The sequence below is a fragment of the Natrix helvetica genome, assembly GCF_964273705.1.
Source record: "Natrix helvetica genome assembly, chromosome: 1".
Taxonomy (NCBI): Eukaryota; Metazoa; Chordata; class Lepidosauria; order Squamata; family Natricidae; genus Natrix; species Natrix helvetica.
The window spans coordinates 85,231,448-85,252,134 of record NC_138548.1 but is presented as its reverse complement, the minus strand read 5'-3'; the positions used below and the strand labels follow the sequence as shown (position 1 = coordinate 85,252,134).

Genomic DNA, 20,687 nt, shown 5'->3' with positions numbered 1-20,687 from the left:
AAATGCAGAATTGCAAGCTAATTCTGCCCGCTGCCAGGAGTTCCAACCTGACCGGCTTAAGGATGATTCAGCCTTCCATCTTCCCAAGGACAGTAAAATGAGAATCCAGATTGTTGGGGGCAATATGCTGACTCTGTAAACCACTTAGAGAGGACTATAAAGCACTATGAAGTGGTATATACAGGTCTATTTGTCAAGTGATATACAAGTCTATTTGTCTATATTCCTTTTTAGGATCTTTGGCCTGCCACACTCTCTATTGTTTCATTATGCTGTTTCATTAGTGTAGTAGTTGGGAGGGGGGAATATAAAGGAATAGAATCATGGAATGTGTTGTTGTCATTCCTTCCTAGAAGTCAAGGTCATCTTTTGTCTCTGCACCTCTGCACCTGACTGGAACCAGCTGGGTGGAGATGCCAGTGTGGCCGAAGAAGATTGGACCATGTGATGGATTTATGGGTGTGGGGATAAGATCATGAACTTTCAACTGGGTGGAATCCCAGGAAGCTTTTAGATTTGGGATTCCACAGTTTGTTGCCAACATGTCTGTCTTATTAAATTGGAACTAGCTCTGCCTTGGACTCTGATTTAATTCTGCATGATATTTGGAATGCTGACACTATTGCTATCGTGCTATTAATGTGTTATTATTATTACTATTATTATTCTATTATATACTATTATTTATTTCCGGTAGTTAAGACTAAGAAATAAAAGAATAACAGAATTGGAATCTGTAGTTTCTGACCGAGAGCATAGCTGATGGGCAGTTAATAGGAAAACTATTGTTACTTTTACATGTATAGTTTACAATTTGTGTATAGAATATATCACATATACCCTGAATCCATTATTGTTTTTGCAGTTTAAAAGTAGTGAAGACAAAGGTTGTCTGAATAAAATTACTGTTATTTGGCTTGTTATTTATCTAGCTATGTATATCTATTTTGATTGCAAATTTATCCTTATGTGTGCCACCAATCTCAATATCCTGACTTATCCAGAACCTTTCCCACTGCTACAGGCTATATAGTCTTACTCTCTAGCAAAAGTATCCCCATATATTTTAGTGGGACACAGAACAAGCTTATAGGTGGAAAATTGTTGATGTTCACATTTCACAGAGGTAACTAATGAACATGGTAACTCCTAGTTTTCAGCAAAGAAGTAATTTTTAACACAAGCCTCTTTTCCACTCAATATTTGAGAACAAAATTCCCTTTTGTTCTATTTTTCTGCCTGCCTGCCCCCCCCCTCACACATACACACACTCTTTGCAAATTATCTACAATTTCATATATTTATTGTATCTACACTATAAAAATTAAAATTAAATCTGAGGAAGCAGAAATAATCTTTTAGAATTATTTTGTGACATGTTGATATACTGTTTATTTCTTGCAATAACCTTTGAATAATAAATTTACATATGCTAGCTAAAATTTTACCAACTCTTCGAAGTCAGTAGCATGACTGATAAACAACAAAGATAAGTTATTAGGATAAAGATGGATTCTGTCAGCAAGCAGAAATCAAGAAGATTTTATTCACAGAAAAACAAGTATGTGAAAAGAAGAAATTTATGAAAATAAAACTTTTAAGAAGCATAATGTCAATAACATTAAGACCAACATTAATATTTAAATGCTTTAGAAGTAGGGAACTAAGTAAAGAAATGGCTATGTCTGTAGATGATAAAAGAGTTAATTAAGTACAAAAAAAACCCCTTATATAATTGAATGAATGACTAATGAATAGTTTGGTCTGCCTTCATATGAAAGTGTGTGGAACAGATACAATGTTAAATTGTTAAATTTGGATCCAAAAGACCCAAATTCTCTGTAGCACGTAATTGGGTGTTCTCAATTCAATATACTTCAGTACTAATTGCTCATTGGTTCCAGGAGGTACAATGAGTACCAAAAATGATGAGTACCGAAATATTTTTTCCCAAAAGGAATAATGTAGTGAGTCACGAGGCAGTAGATACTAACAAGTTGTAGCTCATGCATTGAATACCAAACAAACAGTGAATACTAGAATAAAATTTTCATGTCACAATGCTTTAAGTACCAAAATCAATTAGTTTAAAAGCAGTTGAATATCAAGGCACTAATGTACTCCTAAGATGTTGCTGTAGAGATCAAATTGTGTTAAAAGTATTATACTGTAAACACCATCTTGAACTCCAGGAAGACATGATAATAAATATCTAAGAAATTTCAGAGTTGTTATCAGAAGCATAGATATCTACAATTTCTTCAATTACAGGAATGGAAATTAAATGACAGCTAAAATATATTGGGGCAAAAGAATCTAATTCATTGTTGGGCTATTTGAGAATACTGCATTCTGCCTGTACACCGCCCCGAGTCCCTTTGGGGAGAGGGGGCGGTCTATAAATCTTGAAATAAATAAATAAATAAAAATTGATTTCAGTGGAATGGAATCATGTTTTTTTTTTAATAATCATTGATGGAAGGAAATGTATTTGCAGATTTTATAGTTAAAATCTGTAATGGTCATATCTGTGATTCTTTGATTGCAAAGCAAGCAGATGTCACATTGAACATTATATTTCTTCTTCATGTAAGATAGTGGCTTCTATATGTTCACATCTGCTGTGACATCTGCATTTATAGTATATGTTAGGGAAGCTAGTTTTTTTCCCTTCAAAACAATGAAAAAACCAGAATTTTTTCAAACCATTACCTGATAAAATAAAAAACAACAACATGTTGTTCTGCGCACAATCAACACAACACTGAGATTTATAGAACATATTTGTGCTATTGGAATTAAATGCATAAACATTTATTATAATTGTTAATTTCCAACTTAGAAGATAACAATGGCAGATGGTGATGATGATGGTGGCATTGTTTGCCTCTTCTTTTGTTTGGAATTTTCAGTACATTTTTTACTATTTTGTAATTAGAAATGCCTGCCTAGATTTTCATCAATAACAGGAAGGTGATATACTATCAAGTGAATTACCAAATAATTTATACATAGATTATCTCTGTTGTGTTCACGCACAATATAGAATAGTTATGGTGGAAAGGGTAAAATATGTAGATAGATTTAAAAAATAGCACTCCCCTTTATTAATTAGAATTCGAATATTTGACATAATATTTCTGAAATGCTTATTTTTACAATTAAGCAGTTCATAGCGCAGGGGGAAAAATATTAAGTCATGGCTAAAATTACTCAAATTCACAGTGGCAGAGAATTTCCAACTCTAGAGATGGCTGCATAAATAGTGAGTATAGTTTTTGTCCTTGGAGGCAGGGATAAGAACATGATGAAATAAATGAATTTTTTATGTACTTTAATGTATATTTGTCTTTCTTTCCTAAACTAAAATTAGCCCCAATGAGCATTTGAAACATTAGGTTTTATTTGGTGGGCCAATTCCAGTTTGTCTCAGCATAAAAAGATAGACTATAAATGCTTTATAAAATAATAAGAAACATTTGTGTGGTTTGATATAAATCCAGAGAGGTGCACATGAAGAATGGAAAGTGATCAAACTGATTCTCAAAGATTTCCCAAACTAGACATACTTTTTAATATGGTGACAGGCACCAGATGAATAATACTAATATTTCATTTGTGTTAAAGTTGGATAAAAAATAAATATAAAACTTTTAACCTATAGTATATCAGATAAAACAGTTTATGAAATTATATTATTCCAATTATTTTAACTGGAAATAATGAAACGATTACATTTCAAACCAAATCTGAATGGGAAAGATTAGTCACTTTCATTTTGCAGTTTTCTTCTACCAGAGAATATGTTTTGAGATAGCTGTTGTCCATTTGGTTAAGCATTTATTTTGGATCAATAGCTGGGTTTTTTTTTTTTTGGGGGGGGGGGGGGGAAGCAACTTCATTTGCTGCCTTTTTCCAGGCAGAATGAGAGCAAGTTCATCTAAAGTGCACAAGTATGGGTGCCCAGGATATAGGGCTTCTACATGAAAAGCAGGAGCTTGCTAGAACTTACTTTAGACATTATATGGATAAGTTATATGTTGGCTTTCCTAGGCAGAGTAAGAACACGTTTTAGCACGAATCCAGCTTTAGATGTGTGAGCCATTTCTCAAGCACCTCGAATTTGCTCATGACTCCTTAGGCACATAATCTAATGATCATCATATGAGAGAACAAGCATGCATAACTTGAAGTCATAAAGAACAAATGCATGACTTTTTAATTGTTTAATTTTCCATCATTGTATTCCTTATCTAATGGTTCCACTTAAATCTTAAAATATATTCAAGCTCGAAGTATTCAAGATATTGTAAAAGGTCATTTATAACAAGGAAATGGTAACAGTTTGGCAATAGCAATATCAAACCTCATCCAAATTTATGTGAAATAACACCTTATGTTAATACGAGATATATTACATCAAATCCAACCACATGGAAAATGTGAATATTTTTACATAATCAATCTCACACAATATAGAAGTTTTTTTTTCCTAGAGAAGGAAGAAGGTGACATTCAAACACCATGTTTCAAAATTAGCCAACAATGTTCTCCAAGTACCAGAATAGAACTAAGAATAAATACGGTGGGCTATGACATTTTGAACAGATTATCTTGTTTTACCAAATGCTGCTTATTTGGGGGATAAATTGCTAACGGAAATAATTTAAACATATGCGTAATGGAAAAGAAATACAAAAAATTGTTGAGGAGGGACAGGGGAATATCAATGACTACAACAATTATTAGAATATTGCATATTACATCCTCAGCTGAAACATTTTACTCATTCTAATTCATGTTTCAGATCTGTAATCGTTTTGCCATTTGAAAACTAAAGGAGGTCAACTATGTGAATTAGTGAACAGTGCAATCATTAAAAAAGAATATTGTCACAAAGTAGTAGGAAAACTAATGGGAAACATAATTCTTCAGAATTACCCACACAGAGATTACTAAGGCCTAATTTGTGTGTGTGTGTGTGTGTGTATGTGTGTGTGTGTGTGCATGTGTGTGTATGCATGCAAACAATTGAGGAAATCTAGGATATTTTTTTTAAAGAAATGCATATCTGCACAATTATGGGTACATACTAAAGTGACATCTTAATAACAGTTTTTGAACAATGTGTCGGTGGAAAAGTCAGAACATATAACAAACCATGATAAACAACAACAGTGGGGGGGGAGGACACTCTCCAAGAGCAAATGACTAATGTTGTTGCAATCAACAGTTTCTCCAATTATTTTTAATTGCTCTAAATTTGCCTGGTCTTTCACGGACAGTCAAATGCATAGGTCAAACCCTTCTAATATTTCTTTTTCTTGTGGTTGAATAAAATGCCACAACAAATCAAAGGCTGATGTGATGCCAGTTGCCTTTATGAAGATTATATTTCTTAGAGGTTATTGCAAGATCTTATGGGTAGGTGTATCACAATTTACTAAGCCAGATAACCCAAACACTGGGGAGGGCAGGCATCCTTTCTACGTCTTTTATTGCTGTTGCCTCTTGTAAACCAATCATGTGAAAAAGTGCAACAAGTAATTGGAAGAAAATGGCAGATGTGTGGACAAATAGGCAATCTTGCATGTAGCCCTCTTTGCTTTTACTGCTGAGAAAATGAGGAAAATATTTTTTATCAAGGAAAATTGATAACTGATTTAAACTGGCTTAGTTACATATAACTCACTACAATCTGTAATGGCGATAACAAAGTTTAAAAGTTAGGTAGATACTATTAGGCTGATGTTTTCCATTTCCCAAAGGATGCATGATAAGTAGATTCAAGCTCAGAGTTTTCTGCAACTCTTCAAGATTAAGTAATTTGTTTATAATTGATGCCAAATTCACCTTCTGCTGATTTGGACCAGAGATTCTCAGGTGCGTCCAAAGTATTTTATCCATTATTCTGGAAATGGCTCAGATATGGAACCTTGGAGAAATCTTGGGGCTCCTTCTCTTTGGGCCCCTCTCACTCTTGTGGCTTGCTGGGGAGTGGCTGCTGCCCCTGATAGTATAGCAAGTCTCCTATGAAGCAGTTCTACCAGCTTCATTCCTGAATCTGGCAAAAGTAAAATATGAAAACTAAAAATGATAATCTTTTCCTCCCTCTCAATGGTCAGAAATCTTGGAGTTGCAGTTATGCATTCTTTCAGTGCTGGAAGCAAGACAGAAAGCAAAAGACAAAGGCTCTAGAGCCCTACTGAACACAAAGGAAACAACTTGAAGCCTTTAAGGCTTTCCTAGTTCCCTCCCCACTTCAGCTACCAATGGGACATATGTAGGAGACTATGTATTTCCACATTCAGAATGATAATGATCAAAAAAGAGACAGTTGTTGATTTTGTAGCTGTAGATAGATTAAATTAAGTTACCTCTAGGAACAGCTCTTTTACCAACTTTTTTGCTATGTGTGTAAGTAGGCCAGTAAAGAAGAGGACAAGAAGCAGACGAAAAGCAATAAGATTACAAAAGAGTCTGATCAAGAGCTAAAGTTTCATGGACTAACTAGATAATAACTTCTCCTTCCACATAAGCTGAAGGCACAGTTTCCTGTATCCTTTTCAAGTCCTCACAGATGAAAGTTGGTAGCGTTTCCCAGTAGTTTAAAGACACTTTCATTTCAGTCCTCTATTTTCAGATGCTTATAGGTTTGAAATAAATTAGCCTCTAGGCTTGAACTTTCTTTTTCTAAGCCCAAAGGTGGTAACAGTTTCAAGGGAACTGACAAAATCCTACTTGGCAAGTTTTTTAGCGGCCATGTCATGAAAGGGGGAAGATAATACTGTTTTCTCAGCATGCATGATGTTTTAGACTCTTTTCTTTTTCCTTTTTTCCTTTTTTCTCATACAAGAGAAAAAGTGAACACAAATGTCCTTTTGGACTGAGATTCTTGGCACAAAACCATGCTCATTGTGTCAACAAAATCTTGGTATCAGCTTTGTTGTTAATAGCTTTGTGCTTCAGCCAGCACATAGGATTTATTTGTTTATTTCCTCCCTCCCTCCCTCCCTCCCTTCCCTTTCCCTATTTCTTTTTCTTTCTTTCTCATTGAAAATGATAGCAAATTCAAAATAAAATTATTAATGGTTGGAAATTGCTTCTCCATAATCTTTTCATAGAAAACTCTAAGTTGAAAGAAGCTGGCAATATTGTACTAACAGCAATAGCTTATTTTGATTTCTTTTGAGTTTGACAATATAATTGACGTTACCCAAAATTATAAATAATCTGGTTCTCAGATACATATTTTGCCATCTCTCTTAGTTCCTTAAGGAAATAAGAGATATTTGTTTCCAATTTGTGCCTTCTGGCAAAGTTCCGTTTTCTTGGCAGGATTTTCAGAACTAGCTTGCCATTGCCTTCAGAGAGTGTGACTGGCTCAAGGTCACCAGGCTGGCCTCATGCCAAAAGTGGGAAAGGAAGTGGTGTAGGGTTTCCTGCCTAAGTAGGGGGTTGGACTAGAAAACCTCCAAGATTCCTTTCAACTCTGTTGTTCTATATTCTAAATCGTGGTTTCCAAGTTTTATTTCCAGCTGTACCACTGTATTCTAGCCATCTCATGTTTTATCCATCAATAAATACTCCAATTTCATGGAAAAGAAAATGCAGGTATCATTTTATGGGTGTTTCTGAATATAACTCCAGAGGTTTTTCTGTCTATGGAATGCATCTTGTAATAAGATCTTTCTTAAATATAACAGTTATGCTGAAAGAGTTATATTTTTATTTAAGCTGCATTAGTATTATGTTATATCTCCATCCTTATGTTGAATTCATGATCATCTTTGCAAATCATTTTTGTTATATCATGTTAAATTTACTAGATCCTTCTTGATGTGCTATATTTCCAGAATTAGGTTTGTTATTTATTGGGATGACATTAGATACAATGTTCCATGCATGGACTAAAAATTAAAATCTATTACACAAATGGGAATTATTTTTTGCATAACTATACTTAGAATTGCAGTGTTAATTTTATATGAAGTAATATATGGCAATTAAAAGGAAACTTATGGCAACAGTACAATTGGCTAAAATAAATTGTGTCAAGAAATTTGAGGAGATTCAGTGTTCTCACAATTTTTGAGAATGAAAACACAAAATGAATGATGCAAATGAATGATGCAACATTGGACCTTATTCAAAATTAACTATTGAGATAAATAAGAAAATGAAATCACACCTGAGAACAAAAATAAATGTTCGTTCTGAAAATACGACTTCATGTTTTATAGGTTAGCTATAATATGTCTTCAAGCTATAGTCTGTCTTACCTGAAGAAATCTTATCTAATGTTTGATAGGAATGACAGTTGGCTTGATGAAAGAATTTGTTTCTTGATGAAGGTAACATTAGTCCTGCAAGAAAAAAGACAGTGTTACTATAAATCAACAAACTGTCTTTTATATATATGAAAAAATCAGGGAAAATATTAACAAAGTTCAAAATGTTTGAAATGTATCTAATCATAAAAAGCATATAAATGATAGATTTATTGATTTTGGTTATAAAATTATACAGCAGAATCTTATTTTCTTATTTTTTAAATACCTTAACTGTTAGTTCTGCCTTGAAATCAGTATCATTAAGGTTAAACATTATATTTACAAAATTTGGGGGGGAACAGACTGATTTTGAACTTCTGAAGCCAAACTTTTACTTCAATGCATGATCAACAAATCTGATTGCTTCAGAATATTTTTACATGTCAAACAACCTAACATATCAATGACTCAGAAAACTACAGGAGGGTATTAAGATACTTGATGAGTCAACATTTTGAGTATATGGGCCTTCCCATCCTCCTAAACAGTGGTGGGTTTGGCCCAGTTCGGCCCAGTTCGGCCGAACTGTTAATGATATGGCAGCCTGGGTTGCTGGAACTGGCAGAAACCCAGGTCTTCCAAGCCCCCAAACCGGTTCCCCTGTCACCACCATTGCTGCCATTGCCACCATCTTGTTTTTTACTTCTGTGCATGCACAGAACAATTTTAATTGAACTGCACATGTGCAGGCAGCACATATCCAGCGTGCATGAATAAGCCAACTGGAAGTGAAGCGAGCCAGAACCCACCCCTGCTTTTAACTACATAATTAAATAAAGAAGAATTTATTTTCTTAAAGTTGGCTTATTATTAATCATTGTATGAAGGGCACAATTAATTATAATTTAACCAAAATTTTAATTCAAAACTTAACAAGCAGAAAGCCAACATAAGCAGATCAGTTGATCAGTTGATCAGTCTTTTGCATTCATGTCTGCAGGTTGTAATATTATAGAATGCAAAATTACAAAACTATGGGTCTCACAAAAGTCAAAATTATCTCATGATCTGTGGAAAGTATGCTATTATGTATATCACTTCTCAATGGGAGGGAAGTAGTATGAGCATGGGTGAGGTAGACCAAGGGTTTATGATTTGGCTTGAATGGGTTTTCACACTCACATGTTTTTAAAAGAGATCAGCAGATTTATTTTTCCTCTGGCCTCTTGTTACAATTCAATTTTGTGACTTAGCAAAATGTAGATTATAGAATATTCATAATGAAAATTTTATGTCCTCCTATTGAGGAAATCCAATAAAGTATTTCATTGGGAAAATATACTTCATTTAAAGCAAAATAAAACTTCCTTCTGGCAGAAAACTGTAATTTTGCCAGTAAACTAAACATTCTTGGAATCAGCATTTGAAGCAGATAATTATTATCTTTCATGAAGCATTATCATACTTATCTTTCTTTATTCCTATTATTTACAATGCCCTACTTAATCATGTACTTATATATTTTTAACTTAAGGCAACATCACATATATCTAATGAAGTACATTTTAGTTCATGAAAGTTTAAGCCAGATTAATTAGTTATCCTCTTAGGTGCCACAGATGTCTTTCCTTTATTTTTGTTCCAAAAAACTGATATGCCTAAGTCTGTGAATAATGATATTACAGTCATAATGCCAGATTCATTTTCTATCGCTTTCTGAAATTTCCATTAATCATATTAAAATTATTAGAGACCTTCAGGATGATAAGTTTGAAATGTTGCCAGGTGAGTTTAGTTTTAATTCTGAACAGTGTCACTTAACTCTAATAAGTGACACTAAATGGGACAAAAGATTATAAGTAGAAGGAAAAATCTATACAGTGTGCCTGATTTTGATTTCAATTAATACTAGGTCTTACAAAGTGACACAAAATGTCATAACTTTAGAAATACCAAAGGAGATCTTTGAAGAAGTGAGACAGAAATTAGTAGTTACAATATCAACACTATCAGTAATGAGGTCTGAGATTGCTGACTCTCTAAATAGACTATGCCCCCAAATGTTAATGATGAAATGATAGATGTGGACCAAAATTTTATCTAACAGAGAAACTACTGAAAGTGGAACTGCAAATGACAGGCCAAGAGAATGATTTGGAAAAGAACACATGATTGGATATACAAAAGGGACTGGTTTAAGTTTTAAAAATTAAAAGGGAAATGCAAAGGACAAATTCAAGAGAATGACCTGGAAAATATTTGGTTACTAAATCTACAAAAGATCCTTGCTAAATCTTTGAAGTATTGTAGTCTGTTTGAATTTGAATTTGAATTTGAATTTGATTGAATTTATAGACCGCCCCCTCTCCCCGAAGGGACTCGGGGCGGTGTACAGACAGAAGCTAAAAAACCATATAGAAAATAGAAAGTCTGTGCCATGGGATAAATAAAAATTAAACAGAAACCCTAAATCTAATAATGATATTTGAAAGATATTAATTATCATCACCAATACCAACACCATCATCATCGGGTAGAACAAAATGCCAAATCCACTCTGAACATCTGGCCAACTGTGCAATGAACCATAATATAATTAATATAATAGGCTGCGCTACAAGAAATGGCAAAATTCTGGTCACTAATGTATTTTCTGATATATCTTGGCATCAGGAGAGCTATCATCTCCATGAAATGCAGATGCTAGGATTACTCATTAGAATTATCCCAGACTTTTTACATTTTTTGACAGACACACCCATCCTAAGATGTTGGCAGTTGATTTTAACTCTCCCTCTTCTATGTCAAACAAAGTTACTTTCCTTCAAATCGATGCAAATCAGCCAGCTGTCACCATATCAGGATGAATGAGAATCGTGTGCAAAGGGATTGTAATTCAATAGGTTTTTCCCCCCCACACTGTCTTGGGTGAAAGGACTTGGCATGTCAGGAATGTAGAGGAACTCTGCCTTTGATTACTGCCTTCGAAGATTCAACTTTAATTCAAAGAGCCTGAAGCTATTTCAGAGTAGAAAGAAGTCACATTCTAGAAGCCAGCTTCCTCTTAGCTGATGAAGAATTCTCCAGCCCCTGTGCTTTCTGGCTTGTAATTTAACACTTCTCCAGAGAATTAAGGACTACAAATCCAATTCATTAGTACAGGAACCACAAATAAGCAGCAATGAATAATTGAAGTCTCATGGAATGGAAACTGCTATGGACTGAGCTGGTTTTTTGAAAGAAGAATCATACTGTGGAACAAGTAGTGTTTCCATCGTTAGTTGTTTTTAAAGCGGGAAAAATATGGAATCAGATTCGTCCATTGATTGTGTCATAAGAGGAAAATTAGTGATAGAATATTAAAATATCTGCTGACAAAAGGCAGGCATTTATTCCATCAACTTCCAGAAGTGAAATGAACACTTATTAATGCATATCCTGTTAGCTAAACTCATCTACCTGTCCTTCAGAACTGCAGAATGTCATGTAGAAAAACGGTATGTTATTGGAAGCAGATACTCTTTGCCTGACTGATTGCTGAAAGAATGAAACAAGGAAGGTACTTTGTATGGGTCCTGTGCATTATGACTGTTTTGATAAAACAGGGCAGGGAGATCAGGAAGCAATGAAGAAAATTCCAATGAGAGGATAACTGTGGATGATGAAATTAGTGAGGGACAAGGCTGCAGGTAAAGGAGGTTAATTGGTCACAATGATATAAACATACGCCGGTCCTTTTCTTAAGAAGAAATGCAGGACTACGAATAATTGCCAGGTAGGAAATATGGAATGAGGGGTAGAATGTGTCACAGGCATAATACATTGTGTGAGCTGACACTTGTCAGTAACTGTCAAAACAACAGACACAACTAAACAACTGTAAATAGGAAAAGAAGGTAACAAGCATATATATGCCATACTTGGTAAGGTTAAGACCAGAATCTTGTTTTGAAAAAAGATCTTGGCAGCAATTATCTATCTTTTAACCATGCATGGTGCTCGGATGGCCATAAACAAACCTGGAACTGATTATTTCCCTGTTTTGGAAACTATATGAGTAATTGTCATGGCACATTTGACCTTTATGGATAGGAACAGTGATTTACAGTGACTTGTTATTTTTTGTGAGACATGACCATATTTGTTTGTTTGTTTGTTTGTTTGTTTGTGCAGCTGTACATTTTTCCCAGATTTGTTATTACATAATGTCTGAGATCACAGAGCTCATCCAAATCTAACTCTGGACTAACCAAATACAATCAACGCATTCACTCAGCTTGTTAAACTGGAAGCAATCAGATAATTAGGATGCTATTTAAGTTTCCAGAGAAGAAAACAAATCCAAGCCCACTTTACCCTAACTTCATGTTTGGAGTGAACCCATCTTCTTTTAATTCATAAATTGATTCATGAATTAAAAAGAAAGATATAGATGAAATGGATTGGAAGAGAAAACTAAGGAAATGATCAGAAAAATGTTAACACTTGGAAACCAATTAGTAAACTGGAGTAGGTCAGTTGAATTATTGTACTGATGTAGAAAGAAGATGAAAGTGAACACAAGTGAAGTAATATATAGCCTAAATTTGGTTATATATAGCCTAAATTCCATCCTTGACACAAATTAACAATACTGACCTGGCCATTTAATACACACACACCTAAAGGCCACAACCTGCCTGCATGAAGTCAATAAGAAATTAGAAATCATATGTAAATATGTATATGGCAAGCATACATTGCTTTTAATTTGATGGCAACTACCTTTTTTTCAATTTATATATGAGTTATATAGGTGCTTATACACCTTCACATCCCTATTACTTCAGCCCTCCACAACAATCACCGTTTTTCATGTAGCCCCTAGGGGAAATTAACTGTCCACCCCTGTTCTAATCATTCATAAATAAATGTTTGTCACTGATTTTCAATTTGGAATGGGTTCTAAAAACAGTTCCATTGACTAGGTGGTTTTAATATCTAAACTACGTTGCCATATGAGTGCCTTCCAAATCATTTTCTGCAACCTGAAACACAATGTACATGTTCAAAATTATGTGCCATGAAACAGGCATATGTTGTACCCATTAAAACCAAACTCCTTTCTGATTTTATGGTAGATGGGTACTGTTGGTCAACTATCATGACAAAACAAATGGGCAATTATTTTGATCTAAATGATCACACTCCACCAAGCATAAATTTAACACCCTCCTTACAGGAGGAATCAACTTTACTAGCATATATTACATTTTTGTACCATATTTTCTCTACAGTAAAAGCATAAAATGAGGACTTCATGAATATAGTTATAAAACTATTAATTTCACAAATGCTTGATGGCTGAACCCCAGGAAGATGCCTTCCTTTCTCAGGAGTAGAGATAGTATGTATGGCAAACTTCCATGCCATGTCAAAGTTAGATGCCTGGCTCAGGGGAATGTTCTGAGATAAACATTAATTCCTTCATGAAATTGAAAGGCAGTTTGCCATCTAGATTATTCTGCAATCTTGCTTTTCTAACAGATGTAACTGATCACCTGAAAGCACTAAGGTTGAAGCTTCAAAATAGAGAACCAGTGATAAGACAGATGCAGGACACTGTTATATCTTTGAAACTGAAGCTTGCTTTAGGGGAAGGGAACTCTTGACCATTTTGGTCTATTTCTCAACTCTGGATAAGTTCTCTGATCTTTAATGGAATGTTTAGATATCATTTCTCCTATACAGAAACAACTTGATATAGAACAGCAATGACTTCCAAGTACTTGAACCACAATTTCAGTTTTTGTCCACACCATTTGCTGTGGAAATTGACAATTCTGCTGAGGAAATAGAGATGGACTGAGTAGCTTCAGTATACTATTTTTTTTATTAAAATTTATGGTTTATGGTATAAATATGATACTATTTTGAAGCACAAGTATACAGATGTTGGAAATTCAGATTCTTACAAGGTTCTTTCCCAAATTAATTGCTACTTCCATTTTTTTTACTACCAGTTCATTCGTCCAAGGGGGGTGGGCAGAACCTCCCACCGCTGCCACTACTGGTTCACCCAGTCTGGTCCGAACCAGGAGCAACCCACCTTTGATACACACACTTTATTTTCCTCATCTGTGAACACTCAAAATTGGCTGATTGATATTTATTATACTCAGGTTGCTTTCCCAAAAAAACATGTTTCAATATTCTGTTGTGATTAATGAGCAATGGTTGAAACCTATGGCCAAATTGATATGTTGAAAAAAAAAGTTGCTTGATTTTACAATGACATTTTTCCTATGAAATAAATGTATGTTTAATGGCATACTGTAATATTCTTCTTGTTCTTTATTTTTGACTCACTAGAGACTTTTATATCAATATGTGAAAAAGGCTTCAGCTTTGCATGCCTTGGACTAATGAACTACTTCTCAAACAGCACTTGTGTTGATTTGAGTGTGAAACTTCCATTCTTAACTGCTTCTAGTGATAAGTGGTAATCCCTTTAAGGCTGATCTTAATACATTAGCATTTGGGTTTCTGAGGTAGATAAAACTGCTTGAGCTATAAGAGAGAAAGCAATATAATAATTGTTCATTAACTTTGTACAAAGCTACTAACTAACATTTTTTAAAGTCCCAAATATGACATGTACTTGTAGCTTATGTTAATTAAGAAACACGAAGATATTAGCCTGGATTTGACTTTGTGTAAAGTAAAATTTAAGGAGAACTTAACCCTTTTCTTCCTAATTTGGTTCTATTCAAATTTCATCTTTATATAACAGTTAGAAAGGAAGAGACAAAGTCTTCCTTGCTATCAATAAACAAAGTTCATGTTCTTTTAATCTGCACATTTAACACCTTTTTATTTCTCTTTCCCTTTCCTTAATTCTTGCATTTTGCAGCAAAAAATATTCCTTCTTGCGCATTGTCCCCAGACTGATTGCATTGTCTTGTTTTCTGTGTATTACATGGATAAAACTATCACAATTTTCTTCATGCAGAAATGTGTCTGTTCCAGTAGGTTTAAAGGGATGCAAATATGGTGTGGCAAGATCCCAATACTGAACAGTTTGGCTTTGAACTAGCTTTGCGGTGTGGAACTAATCACACGTAATTTCACACAGAGAAACAAGGTAAGGGCATGTATCATTATTTGATATTGCAAAAGATGCTCTGGCATCTTGGCTCCTCAAAATGTGATGAGATCTAGTTCAAAATGCATAACTACATTTGCAGACTTAATTCATTTTTTCTTAGAACTTTCTCCTACATATCATTTGACATTTACTTCTCACAGGAAAACCCAGATGACAGTGGGACAAAAAAATGCAGTGTTCCTTGTGCTATATTTTCATAGTTTTTCTGACTTGATTTAAATCTTTAGCCAAAATATTTTTAACAATTCTACAAATAATGCCTTAGGTCGTAACTTTTATTATTTGAGCACGGAAATAAAATCATTGTAGGAATGACTGCTAATAATTGTAAAGGGGATCTTACTCCTTTCCTTGCTTTTTACAATTCTTGAGGTATTGAATATATTTCACAAATTAATATGAATAAAAATAATGGATGAATACCATTGTACAAACTTCCAAGTGTGATTGCGTGCCCTCACACACACACATTGAACAATATTCAATGTCCATAATCAGCTTTTGTTAATATTTTCCCCATACACTTCCATATCTCTTCTCAAATATTGTTATAATTATGTAAATCTGCTGAAGGATGTGATTTACCCGATCGCAATAGCAACAGATCACATTCATGGGACTTTGACTTTTTCAGGAAAGATGTGTTATTAACTCTGGGAGTTAATAAATTTCCCAATTGCTTTATCAAGTGTGAATTGCCAATGCTACAGGATAACAGCATCAAATACCCAGCTCAGAAATGAAGTAAACTAAGTGAACTATGCTATACAAATGAGTGCAATGTGTGCATGAAATGTGATTTTAAGCTAGTAAACTTTCATTTAACGTACAATAATGCTGTTGCAGAAAAATATCAGACACCTTTGTTGTCCTTGATGTTGGATTTTGTATGTACAATTTGGGTCTGAGATTCCAGGGATGGCATGAGTTCTAACCCACATAGTAAGAACACATGTGAGGAATATTTCTTACCATTCTTTTATCAATAAGGACAATGAGCTTTGAAAGCAGAAAAAGCAGGAATAACATGAATTCATAATTCCAATAAGAAGTACTAACATCTGTTAACACAAGAGTTGAGAGTAACAGTGAAGATAACGCTGAAATTATTAGCTAGGTGAAATTATTAGCTAGGTGTAGGGAGGATTCTAATATTCTGCAGGTGCAGACACCAGGCTATTATCCTAGCCATATTCCAGCTTAGATAATTTCATACATTCAAAAATTACATTTTGAAGTGTAAATGTTCCTGTCAATTTGTGCTAGTTAAGCTATGCAGTCTAGCACATCTGGTACATTATTTCATCGGCTTTTGCATCCAAGATGTAAAGGGAAAAAGGAAAGAAAAAAAAACCCCTCAAACAACACAACTGGACATTAGATGAAAAATCCATATGAAGCCACACATTTATTTCTGCCTTACTTAGTTCCCCAGTCTCTTCGTTGCTGCATTTTAAAGTATAACAATGAATAATTATTTTAACCATTGTAAATGTAACATTTTTTAGTAAATTTAGTTTATTCAGATTCCAGCCTGAATGGGTAGAAGGATGCTTATGCAACATATTTCCTTGTCCATTCCTTCACTTTGAATCTCTGAAAGACTGATGAAGAGATGGAACAACAACTTCCTAAATGGGGCATACAGTATATACACGAAGTAGTAAAACACTACCTCTGTTAGAGGTACACTTAACAGTATACTACAATTTCATCAAAATGATGATATGGTGCTATGATATCACAGTAAAGTCCTGCCCATTATGTACCTGCAGACATTTTTGTGTCACACCAGAGGTGAGATTCAGCCAGTTCGCACCTATTCGGGAGAACCGGTTGTTAACTTTCTAAGCAGTTCAGAGAACCGGTTGTTGGAAGAAATCTTATTTTGTTTTTTTCCACTTTGCAGGGCTAATTCTGTAAGGAAGGCAGGAAGGAAACATTCTGGTGTTGTTTCTAGCCTAATCTTTACTGCCCTGCTTACAGAAACTGCCTCTTTGGTTAACTCTTATTACATTGTAACAGCTAAGGCGAAGTGCCCAGCGACATGAGTGACATTGAGTTCACTGGGCCCACCCAGTCACATGAGACCACCAGGCCACTCCTACCCAGCTGGTCGTTAGGGCAGAGAACCATAATAAATTATTTGAATCCCAACACTGGGTCACACTCATTATGTATTCCTCAATGGAGCTGCATCTACATGGAAGGGAGAATGCAGTGGGGTACCCCAAGACTCTGTTTAATCCCAGTACTTTTCAACATCTTCATCAATTATTTGGATGAGGGGATGGATGGGGAACCTATCAAATTTGCAGATGACACCAAGCTTGCAGGAATAGCCAACACTCCAGAAAATAGGCTTAAGATACAGAAGGATCTTGACAGACTTGAAAATTGGGCACTATCTAACAAAATGAAATTCAATGGTAAAAAAAGTAAGGTTCTACATTTAGGTAAGAAATGTAGTAAAGATTAGGCTAGAAACAATACCAGAATGTTTCCTTCCTGCCTTCCTTACATAATTAGCCCTGCAAAGTGGAAAAAAACAAAATAAGATTTCTTCCAACAACAAGTTCGCTGAACTGCTTAGAAAGTTAACAACCGGTTCTCCCGAATAGGTGTGAACAGGCTGAATCTCACCATATATATACATACATATATACATACACACACACACAGTATATACATACATACATACACAATACAATACAATATAATACAATACAATAGCAGAGTTGGATGGGACCTTGGAGGTCTTCTAATCCAACCCCTTGCCTAGGCAGGAAACCCTATACCCGTGATGGCAAACCTATGGCATGCATGCCACAGGTGGCATGCGGAGCCATGTCACCAGGCACGCCAAGCCTCACCCAATTGTCTTTCTGGTTTCTGGCGTTAATACGCGTGCATGCGCACAGAAACTGAAAGTTAATTGAGCTCCTTTTACATTGTGCATGAAGCTGAACTCTCTGGATCCTCTTCTCCCACTTGCTGCTCCGACTCCTCTCTCTTGACTGTACATTGCCCAAATTAGATGGGCTAGTGGAGGGGTGACTGGAGGAGGTGTAGGCTGTGAAGTCTCGGGGCTCCTGGAGCTTATGGTTGCGTCTTGCCCCAAAGAACGAGGGCGTCTGTTTTTCCCCCTAGCAGCTGCGAAGACTGGGCCGGGCCAAACAAACAGCCCAAGAGACCACAAGAGGAGTGCCGCGCTATCTGCCGGCAGCTTCTTTGGAGGAAGGGAAAGAGGAGGGAGAAGCCAAGACAGGGAGGAGGCGACCAGGAAAGGGAGAGAGCAGGAGAAAGAAAAGCTGGGAGGAGGGAGGGCTGAAGGGTGCCTGTGTGACTTGTTTGTGAATATTAACGTGGGTGCTCCAAGCAGAGAGAGACAGCGCAGAGGAGCTGAAGTGACCTCCTCCAGGCGTCTTCCATTCCTCCCCCAGCCCTGCACATCTAGGATTAAAGCTGACTCTCCTTGGCTGGCCAAGGCTCGAGTCCTCCCACAGTGACTCCTTCACAATGTAGCGGGGAAAGGGAGGAGCCCAGCCATTCACACTTGTTTGACTCATTAGGTCCCCGCCTGTGTGAAGCTGAGCAAAGGTGAGCGAGCGCCTCTCACCTTTGCAACCCGAAGAGTTGGCATTTCGCCTCTGCAGCATGAATCGGGCCTCGAGCCGTGCCCCCCTGCCTTCCCTTGTAGCTACTGGATGCTCAGGGAAGACAGGGGGTGTGTAAGACAAGGCAAGCAAGCGGGCAGATGATTCTGCCAGGGAAAAGGCTTGGAGCTTTTGGGGAGATGCGCTGCCTTATTTTTTTTATTCTTGAAACCCAAGTGTCACAAAGCAATAAAATGGGATGGAGGAGCAAAGGAAGCCTCCTTTTCAACTAGCAAGCAAGGTGTGTGGGGGAGATCCCAGCCTTTTTGCCTTCAGGAAGAACCGATTTCCCTCATGCCTCTTGCAGTCCCCGGATGCTCAGAGAAGAAGAGACATGTGTAGGACAAGATGGGCGGGCAGGCAGCAACTCCTTTGCTCCTCTAGGGAGGCGTCAGCTGGCAGGGGAGAAGCTTCGACCCTTATCAAACCACTCCGTCCGGTTTTATTGCTTTCTGACACTTGTGTTGCAAGATTAAAAAGGATAAAGCAGAGCGTTTCCCTAAAAGTTGGAAAAAATTAGGCACTGACAATTTGCACAGGGCTTGTTTTCTCGCCTGTAGCTTTGGAGTTGGAGGGAGTCGCTGTGGGCGGACTTGCCCAGCAGAGGTGAGGGAAACCCTCTGCCTCATGTCACACTTCAGTAGTGTGGATGGGAGGTTCCTGCTCTGTAGAGGACTGAGCAGGGAGGGCTTTCCCGAAAGTTATAGCAATGGAACATTTCATTTGCCAGGAGGGGGGAGGGGGGAGGGGGAAGAGAGGCAGTTGGTTTCAGCGCCTCTGGGTTGTCTGTCTCTGCTTGGAGCACCAGCATTAATATTCACAAACAAGCCCCACAGGCACCCATCAGTCCTCCCTCCCTCCTCCCAGCCTTTCTGTCTCCTGCTGTCTCCTCCCTGTCCTGGCTTCTCCCTCCTCTTTCCCTTTCCCCAGAGGAGCTGCAGACAGGCACAGCAGACAGCTATTATGTCTAAAAGCAAGATACTGGGAGTGGGTGTGAATTTCCCCAGACAAACCATCCCACAGCCCTCTCCATCCCCTCTTCTGTGAAGTTGCTTTCTCCCGCTCACTGGTGGTCAACAAATTCAAAAGAACCCCCAGCTGAGAATAACTGCTGTAGATTGGTTAATCCAGGGAATTTCTTTAGTGTTAACTAATAGTGTTAGCTATTTTTGGTACAGGGATAGATTTGTATTGGATGCCTCATTGCAGCCTGTTACTCCATGTGCTTGGATGAAAGCACTGATGTAAATAATCATGCAAGGCTAGCAGTAATTTTGCGTTATGCTGTTGGTGACACCATGAGAGAAGAGCTGGTGAAACTGGTGCCTTTGCCTGAAAGAACACAGGGGATAGATATCTACAATGCTGTGATGGAGGCTTTTTCATCACAAGACATAAGACCAGAGAAAGTGGTTTCAATTACTAGTGATGGAGCACCTTCTATGGTGGGGGCAACATTTGGTTTCATACAGTTGTTTGTTAAAGAAATAAAGCATAAAGTCATTAAGTTCCATTGTATTATACATCAAGAAGCTCTTTGTGCCAAGGAAAGCAGCAAAAAATTTGAAGATGTGCTCGAAGATGTTACAAAAATGGTGAATTCATCATGGC

At 36.6% G+C, this 20,687-nt stretch overlaps 1 protein-coding gene across 4 annotated transcripts in view; it reads right to left on the bottom strand.

Annotated features, from left to right (window-relative positions):
* LRRC4C (leucine rich repeat containing 4C) overlaps window positions 1-20,687 on the bottom strand; it is an 862,092-nt gene that overhangs the window by 189,336 nt on the left and 652,069 nt on the right. For 3 of the 4 annotated variants that reach the window (XM_081938166.1, XM_081938168.1, XM_081938164.1), the window contains one exon: window positions 8,283-8,366. The exons of the other annotated variant lie outside the window; for it this stretch is intronic. The gene's annotated coding sequence lies outside the window, so the exon portion shown is untranslated. The remainder of the gene's footprint in view (window positions 1-8,282; window positions 8,367-20,687) is intronic. 4 annotated transcript variants of the gene reach the window in all.